Raw genomic sequence first — 25,014 nt, 5'->3', positions numbered from 1 at the left:
GTTACTTTTGAATTCAATGGATGCTAGAAAAGAGCTAGCCTTTAAGACAGTAAGACAGCAGATCTCTGGTAAAAGTTTAACACAGGCAGATTTATTCTAAACTGTCAATATAATGAACAAACTATACCCTAAACTTAGTCACAGAAATAATATTTCATAGTACTTGTTACAGAAATATGGTCACTATTTTTAAGGTTTTTTCATTTAAAATGTTTTATTATAAAAGTAACAGGTACTCATTTATTTTCCAAAGTTCACAGTTCAGAAAGGCATAAAATGACAAGAAAACGTCCCTCTTTACCCCACTCCAGTAACGTAATTGTTAAAGATTTACCACATCCACTATTTTTAAAATTTTTCAATTTAAACTTACTTTTATTATGAAAGCAATATGTGACTCATTACTTTTAAATAATTCACCAAACTAAAGAGTATAGAGTGCAATTTTTTTTGTCTCCATACTAATCCCAAAAACATCCACTAAGTTCTTGTATATCTATCCAGAAATTTTTCTATGAATGTATGTATTATGTGGGGGCATATGTATACATATACACTTATAAATTCATATTATGTTTTATTAGTATATTCACATATATTCATATATTTAAAAGATTTTATGTCAAGAGAAAACATAAATAGGTATTATATGTTATAAAAGGAACATATAGATGATATAGATTCTTTTCACAAAAAGTATTATACTAAAAACTTTCAACAATCTGTTCTTTTCACTTATCAATTTATTTTCTTTTCACATTGGGATACAGATGACCACGAAGCAATAGAGCAAAGAACTTAGCATGGGCAGAAACCACTTAGCCTCTTTATGTTTCATTTTTCTCCACTGTAAATGGAGCTAATAATAATACCTACAATTTTTATGAAGATTAAATGAGAGCAGTAGTTGGAACTTAAAGACTTAATTAGCTGTTATTGTCATTCTTTCTAATGCTTTAATAAAGTTACTTTTTATTGATATATTACAACTTATTTTACCAGGCCCCCCCTTTTTTTAGTAAGTTCTTTTTACAGCTTTGTTGAGAAATAATTGGCATACATCACTGTTTAAGTTTAAGGCATACAGCATGATGGTCTGATTTATACATATTGTGAAGTAATTATCACAGTAGGTTCAGCTAACATTCATCATCTCATACAGATACAATAAAAAGAAAAGAGGAGATTTGAGAAGATGGCGGAAGAGTGAAACGCGGAGATCACCTTCCTCCCCACAGATACATCTACACGTGGAACAACTCCTACAGAACACCCACTGAACGCTGGCAGAAGACCTCAGACCTCCCAAAAAGCAAGAACTCCCCACGTACCTGGGTAGGGCAAAAGATAAAAGAATAAACAGAGACAAAAGAATAGGGACGGGACCTGCACCAGTGGGAGGGAGCTGTGAAGGAGGAAATGTTTCCACACACTAAGAAGCCCCTTCGCAGGCGGAGACTCCGGGTGGCGGAGGGGGAAATCTTCGGGCCACGGAGGAAAGCACAGCAACAGGGGTGCGGAGGGCAAAGCGGAGAGATTCCCGCACAGAGGACCGGTGCCGACCTGCACTCACCAGCCCAAGAGGCTTGTCTGGCGGGCGGGGACTGAGAGCTGAGGCTCGGGCTTCGGTTGGAGCGCAGGCAGAGGACGGGGGTTGGCAGTGTGAACACAGCCTGCAGGGGGCTAGTGCGCCACGTCTGGCCGGGAAGGAGTCCGGGAAGAAATCTCGAGCCGCCGAAGAGGCAAGAGACTTTTTCTTCCCTCTTTGTTTCCTGGTGCGCGAGGAGAGGGGATTAACAGCGCCGCTTAAAGGAGATCCAGAGACAGGCGCAAGCCGCGGCTATCAGCGCGGACCCCAGAGACGGGCATGAGACACGAAGGCTGCTGCTGCAGCCACCAACAATGCTGTGTGCAAGCACAGGTCACTCTCCACACCTACCCCTCCCAGGAGCCTGTGCAGCCCGCCACTGCCAGGGTCCCGTGATCCAGAGACAACTTCCCGGGGAGAACGCACAGCGCGCATCACGCTGGCGCAACGTCACGCCGGCGTCTGCCACCGCAGGCTCGCCCAGCACTCCGTACCCCTCCCTCCCCCCAACCCCCGGCCTGAATGAGCCAGAGCCCGTGAATCAGCTGATCTTTTAACCCTGTCCTGTCTGAGCAAAGAACAGACGCCCTCAGGCGACCTACACGCAGAGGCAGGATCAAATCCAAAGCTGAACCCCAGGAGCTGTGCTAACAAAGAAGAGAAAGGAAAATTTCTCCCAAAAGCCTCAGAATTAGCGGATTAAAGCTCCACAAAACACTTGATGTACCCTGCATCTGTGGAATTCCTGAATAGACAACGAATCATCCCAAATTGAGGAGGTGGACTTTGGGAGCAAGATATATTATTTTTTCCCCTTTTCTTCTTTTTGTGAGTGTGTATATGTACGCTTCTGTGTGAGATTTTGTCTGTATAGCTCTGCTTTCACCATTTGTCCTAGGGTTCTGTCCGTCCGGGTTTTTTTTCCTTTAAAAAATTATTTTTCATAATTATTTTTTATTTTAATAACTTTATTTTATTTTATCTTACTTTATTTTATTTTATCCTTTCTTTCTTTCTATTTTTTCTGCCTTTTATTCTGAGCCGGGTGGATGAAAGGCTCTTGGTACTCCAGCCAGGAGTCCGTGCTGTGCCTCTAAGGTAGGAGAGCCAAGTTCAGGACACTGACCATAAGAGACCTCCCAGCTCCACGTAATATCAAATGGCGAAAATCTCCCAGAGATCTCCATCTCAACACCAAGACCCAGCTTCACTCAACGACCAGCAAGCTACAGTGCTGGACACCCTATGCCAAACAACTATCAATACAGAAACACAGCCCCATCCATTAGCAGAGAGGTGCCTAAAATCATAATAAGGCCACAGACACCCCAAAACACACCACCAGGTGGACCTGCCCACCAGGCAGACAAGATCCAGCCTCATCCACCAGAACACAGGCACTAGTCCCCTCCACTGGAAGCCTACAAAACCCACTGAACCAACCTTAGCCACTGGGGACAGACACCAAAAACAATGGGAACTATGAACCTGCAGATTGCAAAAAGGAGACCCCAAATACAGTAAGATAAGCAAAATGAGGAGAAACACACACAGCACATGAAGGAGCAAGGTAAAAACGAAGGAGACCTAACACATGATTTTGAGAAGATAAACAAAATTCATAAACCATTATCCAGACTCATCAAGCAAAACATGGAGAAGACTCAAATTAATAGAATTAGAAATGGAAAAGAAGTAACAACTGACAGTGCAGAAATACAAAGGATCATGAGAGATTACTACATCCACATAGCACATGGAGATCAGCTCGGTGCTATGTGACCACCTAGAGGGGTGGGATAGGGAGGGTGGGAGGGAGGGAGACGTAAGAGAGAAGAGATATGGGAACATAGTATATGTATAACTGATTCACTTTGTTATAAAGCAGAAACTAACACACCATTGTAAAGCAATTATACTCCAATAAAGTTGTTTAAAAAAATAAATTATTTAAGGAAAAAAAGAGAAGAAAAGGGGAAAAAAGAAAAAAATGTTCCTTGTGATGAGAATTCTTAGGATTTACTATCTTATCAATTCTATACATCATACAGCAGTGTTAACTATAGTCATCATGTTGTACATTACAACCCTAGTACTTATTTATATTATAACTCGAAATTTGTATCTTTTAACCACATTTATCCAAGTCCCCCTCCCCCCACCCTCCACCTCTGGTATCTGCATGTCTGATCTCTTTTTCTATAAATTTGTTCTTGTTTTAGTTTTTGTTTTTCTGATTCCACACGTGAGTGAAATAATACAGTATTTGTCTTCCTTTGTCTGACATTTCATTTAGCATAATGCCTTCAAGGTCCATCCATGTTGTCTCAAATAGTATCAGTGGACACTTAGGTTGTTTCCATGTCTTGGCTATTGTAAATAACACTTCTATGAACACAGAGATATCTTTTTGATTTAGTGGGTTTTTTGCTTTAGATATATTACCAGAAGTGGAATTATTGGATCACACAGTAGTTCTATTTTTATTTTTTTGAGAATCCTCCATGGTGTTTTCCATAGTGGCTGTACCAATTTACAATCCTACCAACAGTGCATTAAATGCTTATCAGATATATGGTTTGCAAATATTTTTTCCCATTCCATAGGTTGTCTTTTTAATTTGTTGATGATTTCTTTTGCTATACAGAAGTGTTTTAGTTTGATCTAGTCCCACTTGTTTATTTTTTTTTATTTTGTCGCTTATGCTTTATGTGTCATATCCAAAAAATCATTACCAAGGCCCATGTCAAGAAGATTTATTCTTATGTTTTCTTCTAGGAATTTCATGGTTTCAGATTTTACCTTTAAGTCTTTAATCCATTTGGAGTTAATTTTTGTGAGTCATGTAAGATAGGAGTCCAGTTTCATTCTTTTACATGTGAATACCCAATTATCCCAGCACCATTTATTGAAGAGACTGTCTTTTCTCCTTTGAGTATTCTTGGCTCTCTTGCCAAATATTAGTTGACTGTATATGCTTGGTTTATTTCTGGGCTCTTGATTCTCTTCCGTGTGTTTTTATATACCAGGTCACTATTGAATACATAAATTATTTCCAACTTTTTCCTATTTCAAACAATACTACAAAGAACATCCATAACATATATCTTTGCATGCATGGGCAAATTTAGCTGTAACATAAATTCTTAAAAGTAGAATTGCTGAGTCAAGGGGTAAATGAACTTTAAGTTTTGATATACATTGCCAAAAAATTCTCCAAACACACCCATCTCACCAACAACATATAAAAGGGACTGTCTTATCTACTTTACTCCACGAATATTTTGTTTCCATTTATTCATGATCTTCAGCATAAAGAAAATGAAACAAATTATTGTTATTAAAAATAACAAAGAATAGTATTCCTTATTGTGGACAAAACCTGTGAAAAGGGTCTGAGACATTCTCAACTTGTTAATATGTTATTAACACACTTAGCTCTCTTAAGCAATACCAAGTTAGGAACTCAGACTGTGAAGTCAGATACTTCTGAGATCAAATTCTTATCTGCCACTTCTAGTTCTGAGACCTTGGACACTTAAATACTTTCAGCGTCCTCATCCATAGGAAAGGGATAAAAATATTACTTATCTCATAGTGTTTCTGAGGCGTTTAAATGATATATATTTTATAATATATATTTAGCACAGTATCTGAACATGAAAAGCACTCAACAAATATTAGCTGTTATTTTCTCAGGAAATTTCTAGTAGAGACAGTAAATTTTTAAGACCAGTAAATGGTGATTTTTATGTGTTTCTCTGTAAATCAGAATTGCTGCTAGGAGACTGTGAAAAATTAAAGTGACCTCTGAAATTGAGAGCAAATGAATTCCCACAAAAAGATTATCTTTTCTTGTTATGTGTCTGAATTGGAAAGTTATGATAGGCTTTGTAGAATACTGTCTTTGACTTCAAATACTAAAATTAAATATATATTTGAAAAGAATTATGTGTTCTTGACTCTAAAGATGTTAAGATGTTGAACAACTGGCTGAAGAGCCATACTCAGAAAAAGGTCATTAAACATTAAACAACTATTACAGTCTTTATCTCTGTTAAGGTAATATGAAGAGCCAGCCAAGTAGCATTGTTGGGAGGAAAAAAGTCACTCCTGAAATACATTAATAAAGATGCGGTAAGTAAACTTTGTATTACTGGACTTACCACCCTCCCTCCTCTGCAATACTTCCAATTCTTTTCAGCTGGTTTCACTTCATAATTCTGGTTTCAACATAAACATCTCTTAGCATCTGTGCTTTATAAAGTCTACATGTGGGGAGTCTATTCTGAAATATAATTCCCAATCTTTCTTATAACACTTTTACCTTGAAGTTTAATAAATAAGAAATTTTACTTTTAAAATACATATAAATAAAAACTACATTTTTCCTTTAAGAAATCCCACTCCATACATAAAAGCAAATACTTTTTACTAAATATCATGAAAATACCACAAGAACTAGATTCAGAAAGTTTCTTTCTACTGGAGCCATTTTGTTCCTTTCCTATCAACTATGCTCTTTTTAATCTTCAAAAACTCTGTTATGAAATGCCTGCTTGAATATAGTACTGAGGTATAAACTTTACTACATTCAAAGTTCAACTCCACTTTCTAAAAGTGATTATATTGATTATAAACGTGCAAATCAAAGAAAACAATGTATAAGCAAAACATCCACAGGAGAAAGGAGAACAACCAAAATGAAAATGAGCAAGTACTTTGAAATCTGAAAGATTAAATTTCCTCCAACTTTTATAATTAACATTATATTTATGATTCAATTAAGGTTTCTAGTTATGCCTTTGGCCACCTTTCTATGTGTGTTTTAATATACCATACACATGTAACAGGCACTAGTACACATTAATTGATTCAATATATAATAACATACTCTGGTATAAAGGAGTTCCCAGGCTGAGATTGGGCACTAGGGGGTTGGTTTTATTTGTTTTTAATTGGGAAACAGCCATTTAGAATATGAAAACTCCTAAGAGGTAGGAGCTTAAATTTTTTTTAGCGGTATGCGGGCCTCTCACTGTTGTGGCCTCTCCCGTTGCGGAGCGCAGACTCTGGACGCGCAGACTCAGCAGCCATGGCTCATGGGCCCTGCCGCTCCGCAGTATGTGGGATCTTCCCGGACCGAGGCACGAATCCGTGTGCCCTGCATCGGCAGGCGGACTCTCAACCACTGCGCCACCAGGGAAGCCCTAGGAGCTTAAATTTAACTTTGAAGCAGATTGATTTTGGGGGGAGGGAGGGCAGGGAAGAGGGGAGAATGACTTCAACTAGGTCCTAAACTTATGCAGATGTTTAAAAATAAGCAAAGACCCTCCTTTAAAATGTCTGAGCCAGTTTGACGGCAAGGAGCAAAAATGTTTTATATAATAAATAAAACCTTATCATGGCAAAGGGAAAGGCTGGAAAGCTAGCCATTGTGTGGACATGGGCTTAGGAGCTACAAGGACATCAGCAGAACCTATGGACTCAGAATATAGATGCCTATGGTTGCCTTTGTAAGCATGTGTTTTATTTCCCTTGCATTATCTTCAAACTCTCAATTAAGTCTTATTAAAATTTATACTTTGGTTCCAGTCAACGCACAGGAATAAAGACCAGATATCTTTCTCACCTGACACAAACAAAAAAATAGACCAAATATATGAAAACATGGTTGTAAAGGTAGTGGGCATTAGCCAGCAAAGGACAGTATTCCCTGAGAAATGGTAAACAAAACAGGATGAGCCCTTTGATAGCCCTAGCTTACTGCCTTGAGAGACTTTTCAGACCACAGATAGGAAGGAGAAACTAAGACAGGGACTGGCGAACATTCTGAGCTAAAGAGACAAAGCTGGCTTCCCTGGTGTCATAGTGGTTGGCAGTCCACCTGCTGATGCAGGGGACGTGGGTTCATGCCCCAGTCCGAGAAGATCCCACATGCCGCGGAGTGGCTGGGCCCGTGAGCCATGGCCGCTGAGCCTGCGTGTCTGGAGCCTGTGCTCCACAACAGTGAGAGGCCAGGATACTGCAAAAAAAAAAAAAAAAAAAGACAAAGCTGAAAGTCCAGGGAGATTGTGGCAGCTAAAGGACACAGGACAGAGAATGAGAAAGAAGAGAGCTACAAAGAAAGAGAACTCAGAAGATCTGAGAGTCTCCCCCTTGAATATTCAGCTGGAGACTGATCAACCCATACATGGAAAGAAACTATCCAAGGCTAGGGAAAGAACCATCCAAAAGGATTTGAAGTAACAGTACTCAGCACTTACACAGAGCTGGGAATAGTGCTTGTTCCCACTACCAGAATGGAAAACTTCACGACTCATGGGACATTGAGTAGAGTACATAGAAGGGTCTTGTCTCAATAGTGTGAAAAAATTAGCCCTGGACTGAGCATTGTCCCAGTCCCCCCTGACAAAGAAATTCAAAAGAGAGCAGAATTTCCACCTTAAAGGCCAATAGCAGTCATGCCTCAGAGAATCGCTATGGTCACGTAAAGGCAACACCAGGACAACATATTGAATTAACTAAAGTGGAAGGACACAGGCAACTTCCCACCAAGCCCTGTACCATTGAGAACAATCAGAATGAGTTGGGGAATATGTTGATAGAGCTAATTCCATAAAATTATAAATTTTATAAAATATAAAATTTGATGGGGTTAGTTTCTATAAAACTGATGAAAACATCTCCTAATGTCATAGTTGAGATACAGTAGAAGGTATCATAAGAGAGCTTCTCTTAACCATCTCTCTAGACAAATCAACTCTTTTTATTTCCTCTCCGCAATATATTAATGATCCCTCCTTCCTGCTCAATACCAAAGGATTATCTCAAGTATACTGGAGCCTTTCTGTTCCCACTTATTAAGGCATGTGAGTTGTAATTATAACTGTACTTTTATTAAGTATATAAACTTATCCAATAACAGTACAAAAAAGGCCTGTCATTTCTTTGAAAAGTAATTTGAATGCTTCAATGCTCAATAAAGGTGAGTTGCTAAAATTATTGTCAAATTGAATGTGAAAGAAAAAATGGTAAAAGTTGGGGTGCAGCAAGGGAGGAGATTATAAAATATCAAGATTCCACAGTTAGGTAGCTTCTCAAGTGTCATTAAGTTTTCTTCCATAAAGACACCAAAATAGGAAATCTAAGTCAATGTATTAATAGTATGGGTGTGATTTAGGCAAAAGCGATTACATGAGACTCAATCAACAGACCTATACTAAAAATGGGCCCTGGCTGAACATCAAGAGATTGGCTAATGTTCATGTTATATTCATTAAGATAAAATACTTAAGGTGTAGGGGTGTGTGTGTGTAGAAAAACTAACGAACTTTTCACTTCCTATAATAAGAACTATATATTTGAAGCAAAAATTGTCTGTTGTGCCTTAAAACACTGGAAATAATCTTTAAATTTCAATCCTATTTAGGCAAATTTTAATTAGATATTTATATGTAAAAATACATAACTCCATGCTTTAAAAACCTTTATTAATATCTTTTATGTGTAAAATATTTTATACAATATATCTATAAACTATCCTTCTAAATAGATTTCAATATAGAGCTTTTAAAATAGAGCTAGTGACTTCCCTGGTGGCACAGTGGTTAAGAATCCACCTGCCAATGCAGGGGCCACAGGTTCAATCCCTGGTCCGGAAAGATTCCATATGCTGCGGAGCACCTAGTCCCGTGAGCCACAACCACTGAGCCTGCACTCTAAACCCCACGAGCCACAACTACTGAGCCCACATGCCACAACTACTGAAGCCCGTGCACCTAGAGCCTGTGCTCCACAACAAAAGAGGCCACAACAATGAGAGGCACGCGTACCACAATGAAGAGTAGCCCCCGCTTGCCGCAACTAGAGAGAGCCTGCGCGCAGCAATGAAGACCCAATGCAGCCAAAAATAAATAAATAAATAAATTTTATTTTTAAAAAAGTTTAAAATAGAGCTATATGATGACACTTCAAAATTTTGAAGATGATGAATTATTTTTTTAATTGCCAAAGAACTGACAAAGTAATTTCATGTCATATTTTAGATTGACAATAATTTTAAGGCAATACAATATATTTGAGTTTACATTTAAGATTGTACTTCCTACAGCATTATCTCCTAGTATTAGGAGCATCATATATTTAAAGCTATTTATTGTTAAAAAAAAAAAGTGGCAACAGAACATAGCAATCCACATTGTAAAACAAACAATAAAAAAGATAATAGTATGGATTTGCAACTTAATTAAATGTTCAAACTTTGAGGTGAAATAGCTGCCCACAACTGCTGTCTATTGAATTTTTCTCCAAATAACCTATTGACTAATATGCCACCAGTAAACATTTTCTATAATATTATTCTTGATGTCAACTTAATTCTTCTGAGAAGAAAAACTAAACCTTACAACTAAGATGCCAGACTAAAGTTAATTATCCATTATTTTTTCCTTTACTTGCTAAATCTGAGCAAATTTATTAGCTCTATTGTATTATGCTGAATTACCAAAACCTTGTAAGCTTGATTTTTTGATATCTCCTGAAAGAATCTCATTTTAGTGATTTGAAATTGAAAATGGCAATACTATCAATTTTTTCTAAGAAGTGATACCTAACCCTTACAAAGAGCTCATTCACTCATATAACAAATACTTATTGAGCAATACAGTATGCAAAGCACCATGGAGTATACGACGACGACTAAAACATGGACTTTGCCAAGTATCCCCAAATAGGAAAACAAAGCACTTCAATAGAAAGATTCTTCTGTTTGGTTTTTTTTGTTTGTTTTGTTTGTTTGTTTGCTTTGCGGCACGCGGGCCTCTCACTGTGTGGCCTCTCCCGTTGCGGAGCACAGCCTCCGGACGCACAGACTCAGTGGCCATGGCTCACGGCCCCAGCCGCTCCGCGGCATGTGGGATCTTCCTGGACCGGGGCATGAACCCGTGTCCCCTGCATCGGCAGGCGGACTCTCAACCACTGCGCCACCAGGGAAGCCCTTCTGTTTGGTTTTAAATGTCAGCATATTCAGGTATATTCCCTTGAAGTATAATAAAATAGAATTCCATAGCACCAGAAAAACATACATATACATCATAATAATCCTTCATATGCACAGATCCTAAAGTCTTTACTATTATTTTTTAAATCATTAAAAAGTTCTAGAGTCCAGAATCCAGTTCAAGCTGACAACATAGAAGGATCTTGAAACTCACCTCCTCCCATGAACACACCAAATCTGCAGCTATATATGGAACAAAAAACAACCTCTAAAAAAAATTTTAAAAAAACCTAAAAACTGTCTGAGCAACTCCTACTCATCAGGTGAACAAGGGAAGGCCCACATCAAACTCGGTAGGTGACGCTGGGACACAGTCTCACCATGAACCCCATCCTGAGCACAGCAACCCACAGTGAGGAGAGAACTCAACACCCGGAGCTTCTCCCTGAAAAGTGAAGAATTTGAACTCCATACCAAGCAACACAACTTTTAAGACCTGCAACTGAGAAACAAGCCCCCAACATATCTAGCTTTGAAAACCAATGGGGTTCACATCCAGGAGACCCACAAACCTACAACAAACTGAGAAATGGCTGTTAGAGGGTTTGTACGTGGACTCACCTGCCCCAGGGCCCAGCGCAGAGGTGCCTAGACTTTAGGTATATTAGGCTCATTTGCTAATCTTAAAGCATCTACCTGAGGGGCAGGCATCTAATATTTCTAATTTAGCACACATCTAGGAGCCTGCTGGCTGGTAGGCACCATCTCCACTCTCTCTCTCTGCCTCACTCTAGTCAGCAGAGGCCACCTTTTTTTTTCGTTTCTTTTTTTCCTGCAGGTGTCATCCATATGCTCGCCCTCTGCCTTATTCCAGTCAGCAGGCACAGTATTCACACTCTCCCTTTGCTGCCCCCCAGAGTGCCAGTATCTCCCAGAAGGGAGCTTTTACACACGTGTGATGTCCAGGTTTTTATATACAGTGCTCCGGTTTTTGTGGCCGTCACCCAGGGTTTTCCCTTTGATTACCTGGCTCTGGAGGCCAGGTGGGCTTGCAATCCTGGGTCTCAAAGGACTGTAACAATCAGAGAGACAGTTCTTAGCAGATTACCACCCCCAGGGCACAACATAGAGAGCAGACTGAAACACAGTTGCAGTCTTTCTGTGAAAGAGGCCTATCTGCTTGTCCAGGAGCTTCAACCTGAGGGGCAGCCTTCTGGTTTGGCACACACCTATGGGCCCACATCAGGCGCTCTCAAGGAATGGAGGCCAGCAGACACAATCTTTGTGTTCTCCCGCTGCCTTGCTCCAGCTCACAGGTATCTCCCAGAAAGGAACTTATCCCCATGTCTGGCACCTTGATTTTTTGTGGCTGCACCATGGGACACCTTTACATTGCCTGGCTCTGGCGGCCAGTGAGACTTATGCTCATGGGTCCCACAGGACTGTAACCAATGAAGAAAGATTTATTAAATGGCTACCACCCCCAGGGTACAGCAAGAAGCAACAGACCCAGGAACTCAGTCTGAAAGTGACCTATTAGCTTATCAGCATAGCTGCAGCCTGAGGGACAGGCTTCTAATTAAACACACATCTAAGGACTGACTATAATCATTTCAAGAAACCGCAAAGGGCAGGTGCTATCTTTGCACTGTCTGCCAACTGTGCTCTAGAACGCTAGTACTTCCCAGAGGGGAGCTTGTACATGTATCTGGTGTCTCAGTTTTTGTGGCTGGTGACCAGGGAATGCCCCTTGATCACCTGGCTCTGGTGGCCAGGGAGGCTTTTGTTCTTGGGTCCCAGAAGATTGTAACAATCAGAGAGAAAGTTCTTAACAGACTACAACCCCCAGGGCACTGCACAGACAACAGACTGAAACAGACCCCCAGTATTTTTGTGAACAAGGCCTGTCTGCTTCTCCTGGAGCTGCAGCCTAAGGGGCAGGCTTCAGGTTTGGCACATATCTAGAAGCCTACAAAGGTGCTCTTAGGGGACATAGGTCAGTGGGTGTCATCTTTGCACTCTCTCTCTGCCTTGCTACAGCGTGCTGGTATCTCTCAGAAAGGAGCTTATATACTATACTCATCTGGAGCCCCAATTTTTGTGACTGACAACCTGGGAATACCTCCAGATCACCTGACTCTGGTGGCCAGCAGGACTTCACTTGTAGTCCCGCAGGGCTGTATATATTTGCACACTTTAAAAGCTGCTGCCTGAGGGTCTGGCTTCCAATCAGCTTGAATCTAGGTGCTGGCTGAGATCCTACCCTTTGGGACCCTGACAGGTATTGGCATACTCTTAACCACTGGGAGCTACAAAAATAAAATAGGTTGCTTGTACAATCACCAAGGTTTGAGAGACAACAAGGAGCTAGGGCAGGGTTGAATGATAAGGTTCATCTCCTACACAAGGCCACTCCATCCAGTCTAAGAGAGATGGCTCCTTCAACAAATGCATAGAAACCAACACAAAGAGTCAAGCAAAATGAAGAAACAGAGGAATATGTTCCAAATGATAAAACAAGATAAAGCTTCAGGAAAAAAAAAAAAACTTAACAAAACATAAATAGGTAATTTACCTGATAAAGAATTCAAAGTAATGATCATAAAGATGCTCACTGATCTCAGGACAAGAATGGTTGAACACAGTGAGAACTTCAACAAAGAGAGAGAAAATATTAAAAAGTATCACATAGAAGTCACAGAGTTGAAGAATACAATAACTAAACTGAAAAATACACTAGAGGGGTTCAGTAGCAGACTAGACAAAGCAAAAAAAAAAAGGATCACTGATCTTGAGGACAAGGCAGTGGAAATCACCCAATCAGAGCAGAAAAAAAAAAAAAAGGAAGAAAGAAAGAAAAAAGTAACGATGGCTTAAGGGACTTATGGGACAAAGTCAAGCAGACTAACATTTGCATTATAAAAGTCCCAGCAGGAGAAAAGAATGAGAAAGGGTCAGAAAACCTAGTTGAAGAAATACAGCTGAAAAACTTCCCTAACTTGGGGAAGAAAACAAACATCCAGATCCAGGAATCCCAGAGGGTTTCAAATAAGATGAAACCAAAAAGATTCACACCAAGACCCATTAGAATTAAAATGTCAAAAGATAAAGACAAGGAGAGACTCTTAAAAGTAGCAAAAGAAAAACAACTTGTTACCTACAAGGGAACCCCCATAAGACTATCAGCAGACACTGTGCAGACCAGAAGAGTTGCATGATATATTCAAAATGCTAAAAAAAAAAAAAAGTTCCAGTCAAGAATACTCTACCCAGCAAAGTTCATTCAGAATTGGAGACACAGTTTTCTAAGACAAAGGAATTCATCACCACTAAACCAGCCTTTTAAAAACGTTAAAGGGACTTCTTTAAGGTGAAAAGAGACAAGTAACCAGAAACATTTGAATTTATAGTTCTCATTAGTAAAGGTAGTAGATTAATCACTTGTAAGGTTAGTATGAAGGTTAAAGGAAAAAAGTAGTAAAACTAACTATACCTACAATAATTTGTGAATGAATACACAAGATAAAAAGATGCAAATTATGACATCAAAAACATAAAACATGGTGGAAAGAATAAAAATGTAGAACTTTAAAATGTGTTCAAACTTAAGTTCAACTAAGACTGTTATCAGTATAAGATGTTTTACATAAGCTTCACAGTAACCACAAAGCAAAAACCCTTAGTAAATACACAAAGACTGTAATAGGAGACAAAGAAGATTGTTATATAATGATAAATGGATCAATCCAACAAGAGGATATAACATTTATAAATATTTATAAGCCCAACATAGGAGCACCAAAATATATAAAACAAATATTAACAGATCTGAAGGGAGAAATCGGCAGCAATACAATAATAGTACTTCAATATCCCACTTTCAAAAAAGGATAGATCATCCAGACAGAAAATCAGTAAGAAAACTTTGAACTTAAACTACACATTAAACCACATGAAGTTAACAATATTTACAGAGCATTCCATCTGAAAGCAACAGAATACACATTCTTCTCAAGCACACAGACATTTTCCAGGATTGATCATACATTAGGCCACAAAACAAGTCTTAATAAATTTAAGAAGCATCAAGCACCCTTTCTGACAACAATTATATGAAAATAGATACCAGTTACAAGAGGAAAACTGAAAAATTCACAAACATGTAAAGATTAAACAACATGCTATTGAACAACCAATAGGTCAAAAGAAAATGAAAAAAATACCTTGAGAGAAATGAAAATGGAAATACAACATACCAAGACTTATGGGATGCAGTTCTAAGAGGAAAGTTCATAGCAATAAAGCCAGTAGTAAGAAATGAAAAAGACCTCAAATAAATAACCTAACTTTACACCTCAAGAAATGAGAAAAAAATGAAGCCCAAAGTTAGCTGATGGAAAGAAATAGCAAAGATTAGAGTAGAAATAAAGAAAATAAAAACTGAAAACAAAATAGAAAAGATCAATGAAACTAAGAGCTAGTTTTCTGAAAAACCAACTAGTACTAGTACCTATTACTAGTAAAGAGATGGAATCAGTTAATTAAAAACCTCCCAATAAAGGTCCAGGACCAGATGATTTCACTGGTGAATTCTACCAAACATTTAAAGAAGAATGAAAAACAACTCTCCTCAAATTTCTCCAAAAACAGAAGAGGTTGAAATACTCCCAGAGACCAGTATTTTATTTCAAAAAGAACATATTTTTCCAGGCCAGAATTACCCTGATACCAAAACCAGGCAAGGACATTACAAGGAAATTAAATTACAGCCAATATCCATGATGAACTAGATATAAAAATATCCAGCAAAACATTAGCAAACTGAATTCAACAATGCATTAAAAGGATAATACACCATGACCAAGTGGGATTTATTCCAGGAATGCAAGGATGGTTCAACATTCACAAATTAATCAGTGTGATACACCACATTAACAAAATGAAGAATAAAAATCATATGGTGATCTCAAAAGATGCAGAAAGAGCATTTGACACAATTCATCATCCGTTTATGATAAAAATAACTCTCAATAATGTGGGTACAGAGGAACGTACCCTAACATAATAAGACCATGTATGACATCTTTATTGGAGTATAATTGCTTTACAATGGTGTGTTAGTTTCTGCTTTATAACAAAGTGAATCAGTTATACATATACATAGGTCCCCATATCTCTTCCCTCTTGCATCTCCCTCCCTCCCACCCTCCCAATCCCACCCCTCTAGGTGGTCACAAAGCACCGAGCTGATCTCCCTGTGCTATGCAGCTGCTTTCCACTAGCTAGCTATTTTACATTTGGTAACGTATATATGTCAGTGCTACTCTTTCACTTCATCCCAGCTTACCCTTCCCCCTCCCCGTGTCCTCAAGTCCTTTCTCTATGTCTGCGTCTTTATTCCTGTCCTGCCCCTAGGTTCTTTGGAAACTTTTTTTTTTTTTAAGATTCCATATATATGTGTTAGCATACGGTATTTGTTTTTCTCTTTCTGACTTACTTCACTCTGTATGACAGACTCTAGGTCCATCCACCACACTACAAATAACTCAATTTCGTTTCTTATTATGGCCAAGTTATATTCCATTGTATAAATGTGCCACATCTTTATCCATTCATCTGTCGATGGACACTTAGGTTGCCAGAGCAGTTTTTTAAATGATACATTAGACAATCAAAAATTAAAACTTTTGGACCCCAAATAGCCAGAGCAATTTTCAGCAAGAAGAACAAAGTTGGAGGTATCACATTCCCTGATTTCAAAAAATATTACAAAGCTATAAGTAATAAATACAGTATGGTATTGGCATAAAAACAGATATACAGACCAATGGAACAGAATACAGAGCCCAGAAATACCATATATATGCAGTCCACTGATCTTCAATAAATGTGCCAAGAATACACAATGGAGAAAAGATATTCTCTTCAATAAACAGTTTGGGAAAATTGGATATCCATATACAAAAGAATGAAATGGACCCTTTTCTTACACCATATACAAAAATCAAATCAAAATGGATTAAAGACAAATGAAAACCCTGAAGCAATAGAACTCTTAAAGGAAAACAGAGAATAAGCTTCTAGACATTGGACTGGGCAATGATTTCTTGGATATGGCACCTAAAGCACAGGCAACAAAAGCAAAAATAGACAAGTGGAATTACATCAAACTAAAAAGCTTCTGCAAAGCAAAGAAAATAGTTAACAAAATGAAAAGGCAACCCATGGAACAGGAGAGATTTTTAGCAGACCATATATCTGATGAGGGATTAATATCCACAAAAAAATAAGGAATTCCTATAACTCAATAGCAAAAAACAAATGAACATACAAACAAATAACCCAGTTGAAAATGGGCAAAGAATCTGAATAGACATTTCTCCAAAGAAGACAAACAAATGGCCAACAGGTTTATGAAAAGGTACTCAACATCACTAATCATCAGGGAAATGCAAATCAAAACCACAATGCAATATCACTTCACACCTGTCAGGATGGCTATTATCAAAAAACCAAAGGACAACAAGTGTTGATGAGGATGTAGAGAAAAGGGAACACTTGCACACTGTTGATGGGAATCTAAATTGGTACAGCCACTATGGAAAACAATATAGAGTTTCCTCAAAAATTTGTAATTTATCCAAATTGATCCAACAATGCCAAATTGATTCAACAATGCTACTTCTGGGTATATATCCAAAGAAATTTAAATACAGATCTCATAGAGATACCTGCAGTCTTATGTTCAGTGCAGCTTTATTCATAATATCAAAGGTAAAGCAACCTAAATGTCCACTGACAAATAAATGGATAAAGAAAATGTAGTATATACATACAATAGAATATCATTCAGCCTTAAAAAAAGAAGGAAATCCTGCTATTTGCAACAACATGGATGGACCTGGAGGGTATTCTTCTAAGTGAAATAAGCCAGACACAGAAGACAAATTCTGTATGATCTCACTTATACGTGGAATCTAAAATAGTTGAATTCATAGAAGCAGAGAGTAGACTGGTGGTTGCCAGAGGCTTGAGAGAGGGGGTAAAGGGGTAATGTTGGTCAAAGGATACAAAGTTTCAGTTGTGCAAGATAAAAAAGTTCTGGATGCCTATTGTACAACCTAGGCCTATGATTAGCAGTACTGTACTTTATACTTAAATTTTGCTAAGAGGGTAGATTTTATGTTAAGTGCTCTTACCACAAAAGGAAAAAACAAAAAGCAAATAAAAGGGGGAGGGAGGAAACTTTTGTAGGTGATGGATAAGTTTATGACATTGTGATGATAATTTCACAGATGTATACTTATTTTCAAACATATCAAGCTGCGTACATTAAATATCATAGTTTTTGTATGTCAGTAACACCTCAGTAAAGCAGTTTTTTAATTTTTTAAACTTTTGGACTTCAAAAAACATCAAGAAAGTGAAAAGACAAACCACAGAATGGGAGAAAATATTTGTAAATCATATATCTGACAGGAGGCTTATATCCAGAATCTATTAAAAAAAATTACAACTCAATAATAAAAAGACAATCCAATTTTTAAACAGAAAAAGGATCTAAATAGACATTTTTCCAAATAAATATAAATGGCCAATAAGCACATAAAAAGATTTCCTATCAAAAATATAATCTAAATGATTAAAGCTTAATTTAAAATGTACAAGCATTTTAGTAAAGCCATTTGTATAGGTTATTTTTTCACTGTTTAAAGATAGGTACTTTTTTTTAGTAGTCAAAAGCAAAGGACTAAAAACTTACCTGTACCGGAGATAAAAGACAGTGAATATATATATTTATATATACACACACACACACACACACACACACAATATATACTATATATATAGGAAATTGTCACTATAATAACTGTTATGTACAGTGAATAATTATTATAAATGAAGTAGTAGAAAAGCAGTATTAGAAGTAAGTCAGAAAAAAAAAAAGAAATACTGTATGTTAACGCACATATATGGAATCTAGAAAAATGGTACTGATGAACCTAGTGGCAGGACAGGAAGAGAGAAGCAGACATAGAGAACGGACTTGTGGACACAGGGTGGGAAGGGGAGGGTGGGACGAACTGAGAGAGTAGCATTGACATATATACACTACCATGTGTAAAATAGATAGCTAGTGGGAAGGTGCTGTTTAGCACAGGGAGCTCAGCTCGGTGCTCTGTGACAACCTAGACGAGTGGGATGGGGAGAGTAGAAGGGAGGTCCAAGAGGGAGGGGATATAGGTATACATCTAGCTGATTCACTTTGTCGTACAGCAGAAAGTAACACAACATTGTAAAGCAATTATAATCTAATAAAGATGAAAAACATAAAAATAAAAACAGGTGGAAAAAAAAGATTTCCTAGGTAACCCTCTATCAAATAACATTCTCTCTGAGCCTCGTGTTTCTTAAAAAATAAAAAATAAAAATTTTTAAACAAATTACAACTAACTTCTCTCCCTGAAAAGAATATCAAGATCATTAAAAGAATGGGAGTAAAGGATGATGAAAACTCTTGTTTACAATGCTGCAGCTAAACCCTGAGCAGAATGCAGCTCCCTTAGAAATCCTTGGAAACCTTATAGAGCCCACTATGTAGCTAAACACAAATTTTGAGCTATAAAAATTAGTTCTCTTTTGCACAAAATTTAACAGCAACAGAGATTGGTTTTCATTTTATTTTTCCCACCAATGATAAATTTAGTCTGAGAAACAGGATTTTTAACAAGAAACAGGTGAAATATTTTTGTAACTCCGTGAATTCTCAGTTCTTTTATCTAAGACAAGGTGGGAAAACTATGGAAAACCGGCCAAATCCAGCCTGCACTGTTTAGGTACAACACAGAAGCTAAGAATGATTTTTACATTTTTTAATGATTAGAGAAAAACTCAAAAGAAGAATAATATTTTGACATGTGAAAATAATATGAAATTGAAATTTCATTGTACATAAATAACATTTTATTAGAATATAATCATGCTTTTTTATCTATTGCCTATATATACCTATGGCTACTTTCCCACTTCAAAGACAGAGTTGAGTAGTTGTGACACAAAGCCTAAAGTATTTACTATTGGGTCTTTCGGGTCTTTTACAGAAAATGTTTGCTAACTCCTCATCTAAGATAAGTGAACATTCTTAATCTCTTAAAAAACAAAACAAAACAAAACTCAAGCACTCCACCAAAAACAACAACAAAGTTCACACAACTAACAAGTGTCTCCATTTTGATGTACATGAATGTGGCTCTAAAAAGCCTATACTTTTTTATAAAATCTTCAGTTGGCTTTTATGCCTTAGGCTAAATGCAGGGACCTAGCCTGAAAATCCCAGACAACATAAAGTCTGGTTTATCCCTTAAAAGTATAAAATTTGACCCAGCACCCTTTGGCTACAGTATTTACACATCTAATAATTTTAGCATCTCAGGAATTTTCCATATGCCTCTGTAAAATGGTTTCCTGAAAAAAGTTTAGCCAGCTCCAAATAGTGCTCCCAGTGTGATGCCACAAGGAATTATGAATTTTCTTCTCAGCTCCAAAGTATAATAGTGAAGAACTGTATTACAGGGTCAACAGCCAACTCACGTAGCTTGTTCACTAACTTTCGATGAAATTCTGAGCAAGTCACATAATTTTTCAGTAACAATCTCTCTATTATACAAACACAAAGATTATGGAAACACAAGAAGGAAAACAAGTGAAAGCCTTTAGTCCCCAGAGAAAAGTATAATACTAGATAAACGTCCGCAGAGTTCTTAAAAGGCAACAGTGTTCTTACTGCCATATTAATATTTTATATCTTTTTATGTGAAGACTTATCATATCAAAATCAAAGCTATTCCCAAGAACTTCCAGAAAAATTTCTTAACTATGGAGCTTCAGCAAATTCTCCCATGTCAGTCCATCATGAACCCCTTGCTACCAGCCACACAATTTTAAAGGTTTAAATGTTCATAACCAGTGGATTATCAATAGTGACTCAATTCCAAATGCTTCCCTCCAGGGAAGGTTGAAACCAATATTTACTGAACTAGGTAAATGCCATAGGCTGGAGAAGAAAAGAGAGGTCAAAATACTGGGCAAAAAAAGCAGCAATGAAAACTTTTAGAATGTAGCGGGGAAAGCGTGAAGAAAGTAAGGAGGAAAAACGTCAGTTTCTTCTTTTGGATTATCACTGTAGGTTGTGAATATTTGGTGAGGAAGATAAAATAGTAAATCTCATTGAGAGCGTCTAGCATCAAAAAGATAAGAAAAACAAGAAGTAAATACCATCTTGTAATGTATCAGCACAGAGAAAAGGGTAAGAATAAACATTTGAGAATACAATCTAACAACTCAGTGTTTAATTTGATGCCATACATCCATGCATATTTAAGTACAATCATTCCACATTTCATAGTCTTTTAGACCCAGAGTCGCCATATCCATAAGCCAATCTAGAAGAGTAGTTGCAATTTTCATGCAGTACTCTTTTTTTTTTTTTTTTTGCGGTACGCAGGCCTCTCATTGTTGTGGCCTCTCCCGTTGCGGAGCACAGGCTCCGGATACGCAGGCTCAGCGGCCATGGCTCACGGGCCCAGCCGCTCCGCGGCATGTGGCATCTTCCCAGACCAGGGCATGAACCCGTGTCCCCTGCATCGGCAGGCGGACTTTCAACCACTGCGCCACCAGGGAAGCCCACTACTCCTTTTAAATAGAGTCTTCATTAAAACTTTTTTCTCTGGCCCTTTTTTAACCCTATTTTCTTTAGCACTCATTCCTTCACACTACCAGGAATTTCTCTTGTTCTGTGATACCAAATTTTCACTGACTTGGGGATAACACTGTGCCTCATGGTTTTGTCCTATAACGATGATTATAATTTGAGCATGATATTAATATGTTGTGCGGGTGAGTGGGTATGTGTATGATAAAAACGGTTTTACTGTAAAGAACATGCTCTTTTTAAATTTATTGAAGTATAGTTGATTTACAATGTTGTGTTAGTTTCTGCTGTACAACGAAGTGATTCAGTTATGTATATATATGTGTTCTTTTACACATTGTTTTCCATTATGGCTTATTACAGGATATTGAATATACTTCCCTGTGCTATACAGTAGGACCTTGTTGTTTATCCACTCTATATATAATAGTTTGCATCTGCTCACCCCAACCTCCCAATCCACCCTCACCCACCCTACCTCCCCCTTGGCAACCGGATTGGAGGAGAGATATACCCAAAAGAGAAAGAAATTTTCTTCTCACATCCAAAAACATTATAGTGATGAATTATATTGCTAGGGTCAAATGAGCAGTCATCTTAACAAACAGAATGGATCCAAGCAACAGTGACTAACCTTGACTACAAATTTATTAAAAGCATTAGCATGTCTAAAGAAAAACACTGCCAATCAGAAAGGGATGTGTCAACCATCGAAGAAAGAAAATCACAAGAATTGGTGATATCTACCCAAATACTTTCCAACAGAATAAGAGCTTTATATAATTAACTTTAAATACTATTACCCCATTGGTAAGATTATCTCTATAGAAATGATAGATTAACCTGACAATTTTTAACTTTATCCCATTAAACATTCAATTTATCCCACTTCCTTTGTTCTATTTCCATGCTCACTAACAATCGTCTGGTTATTATTTATGTTCCCAATATTGGTCTGTTTATAATGAGAAAACATACTGTTGTATGGGTGTACTTTGTTCTGCATAATAACTTCATTTTTCATTACAAGTTAAAAAATGGTTCTGAGTTTACATTTTAGCTTCATGATCTCAGTTAATGTGAGAATGGGCCTAAGGGACAAATCTGGTCTTGGCATATGTATCTGACAGGAATCATAGTTGCAAATAATAGAATCCACTCTAGCTAATTTAAAAAAAAAGCAATCTGTTCTGGATTATTAGGTTATTTACAGAATTTCCACAAGGCCTGAAAAAGCCAGGTTTGAATGCTACTCAGGCATGAGCAACACCCACCAAGAAAAATTTTCCATACATCACAGTTCTATTTTAGGGGAAACCTCACCACCCTTCACTCAATACCTATGATACTGGCAAGGAGACTTGAGAACCTCTGTCAGGACTACCCCAAAAGAACAAAATGCTTCTTCCACTAGCCTGCAAGAAGAGCCTATTTCTCCATGTGTGGACACCCTCATGTTGCATCCCTCCAAGACTCACTCACTAGTATGCATATTTTTGGCAGAACCTGGGACACATTCCAAGCTGCAAGAGAGCCTGGGAAATGTAGTTTTTATTCTTCTAACCTCTTCAGTACTGGAGAGCACACCATAAAGGAGTTAGATCAGGTTAACCAATCCCCAATGTCTACCAAAAACTTCTTAAAACACTCATACTAAAGAATTGTATGATACTTGACATATTTCTCTTTCCCAACTTTATGACTCATAAAATTAGGATATTAATATCTATCCTATTTCCTCACAGAGATTGTAATAAAGATCATGCCATTGAGAAAGATCATGCCACTGATATATGTCAAAGTGTTTTGAAAAGCAAGAAACTAGATGACTATAAGGATGACTATTACAAAAATTACCAATTTGGGGGGCTTTCCTGGTGGCGCAGTGGTTGAGAGTCTGCCTGCCCATGCAGGGGACATGGGTTCGTGCCCCGGTCTGGGAGGATCCCACATGCCGCGGAGCAGCTGGGCCCGTGAGCCATGGCCGCTGAGCCTGCGTGTCCGGAGCCTGTGCTCCGCAACATGAGAGGCCACAACTGTGAGAGGCCCGCGTACCGAAAAAAAAAAAAATTACCAATTTTTGAGAGCTTTCCATGTATCATTCATGGAACTAAAAACTTTAGATTTAATATAACAATTAAAGCAGAAAAGGTAGGGGAAAATCCAAACCACTACACAATATTGCCTCCTCTCATTATTCGGTATGTGACTATTTAAAAGAGTTAAATTCCCAGATACTTTAAATTATTCATCTATTTACTTAGATCAAATAACTCTTAAGCTCAATGCTTAAAATTAAACCAGAAATGTAAAAGTAAAGAGCTGTTTATTTTTAATAGAAACCTGCCCAGAAAATGACTTTCAGAAGTTTCACACTTTTTAGTAATTAAACCTAGTCTGCTAAACTATATTCATAACAATACTCAACTGCTTAAGAATTTACTGCTGTTCCCTGATCTCTACCGTAGTAAATGCAATGTTTTCTGTTTTAAGGTGAGTTCAACTCTGAATCAGCTGGCCCTAAATTATTTACTTTCACTTAATTAATTCTCTGTTTCAGGTAAACTATTTACCATATTCCTGTTAACCCTATTAACTTACCTTGGCTCAGACCATTACCTCAACTGGGAGGTCCATCGAGTCCATCAGTTCTTTCAAGATGGCACCCTAAGCACTCTTATTTAACCATGTCTTTTTCCAGACCTCACTGAGATGGAAATTTAAAAGTACAAAAAGGAATAAAAACATAACAAGATTGTTAAGAAGAGTCAACAACAGCTGAGTGCCTTTTGGAATACGGAGAGCTGACTGAAGGACTTGACAGATGAAAACAAGAAGAGAAACCTACAGTCTAGAATATGCCATGAGGAGTCCACAGAGAATACTGGAGTCATTCTGCCTGTTGGAATCCAAAGAGGCTGTAGCTTGGAGGTATGATATAGGGCAGAAATAAGCAGTGGTCTGAAAACTGGGGTGATTAATTGAATTCTTGTATATGAAATGCGTGCTCCCTGCCCCTTTCTCTATTGTTGTTTGCAAAACAACATGAATCTCAACAGTTACCCCCAAGTCATAAAAAGGGGGCTTTTTATCCAAAGAACAGACGGTTCATCTGGGGAGAACTGAAGCATCGGATGTGTTATTGAACTCCAGAGTAAAGCCCTATTTATTCTGACATACAAAGAAAGAGGTTCACAGCTGTTTTGTGGCAAGAAAGAGGGAGATGTCAGAAAGAGAAAAATATGGGATAAGGAACATGGTGTGCCTAACCCAGAAGTGTCTGGAGATGATAACCAAGTTGATACATTATTGAAAGAATGACATAGGGTTTCAGAAGAGATGTCTCTGTGGAAAAAAACAGAAAGGAGGATTCCATGAAACAACTATTAGGATTGAAAGAGAGACCAAACTTTTAAACTTTAAGATGTGGTAAAGAGATTCACCATAGAAATCTCCAAGAGAATCTCCATAGAAAACCATAAATATACATAATCAAAATAAGAACTAGACCAAATGGTAGCATTTAGTAGAGAAATCAAAACTATTGATAACTGTCTAGCAGTTAGATAACTCAGAAACAAGCATCAATACAGGTATACAAAATGTTGCCATTTCTGTGTAATGAGTTTCATGCTTAACTGCCCAAGAAAGACAGACACCTAAGTAATAAAATATTACATGGGAAAAACCATTGGAGTTTGGCAATTTCCATCC

At 37.8% G+C, this 25,014-nt stretch overlaps 1 protein-coding gene across 1 annotated transcript in view; it reads right to left on the bottom strand.

Moving 5' to 3' along the window:
- CTNNA3 (catenin alpha 3) overlaps window positions 1–25,014 on the bottom strand; it is a 1,528,699-nt gene that overhangs the window by 1,447,678 nt on the left and 56,007 nt on the right. The window lies entirely within an intron of this gene.

The sequence above is a fragment of the Neophocaena asiaeorientalis genome, unplaced genomic scaffold (assembly GCF_003031525.2).
Source record: "Neophocaena asiaeorientalis asiaeorientalis breed wild unplaced genomic scaffold, Neophocaena_asiaeorientalis_V1.1 scaffold31, whole genome shotgun sequence".
Taxonomy (NCBI): domain Eukaryota; kingdom Metazoa; phylum Chordata; class Mammalia; order Artiodactyla; family Phocoenidae; genus Neophocaena; species Neophocaena asiaeorientalis.
The sequence above is the reverse complement of the archived record's forward strand: the minus strand, read 5'-3'. Positions and strand labels throughout refer to the sequence as shown.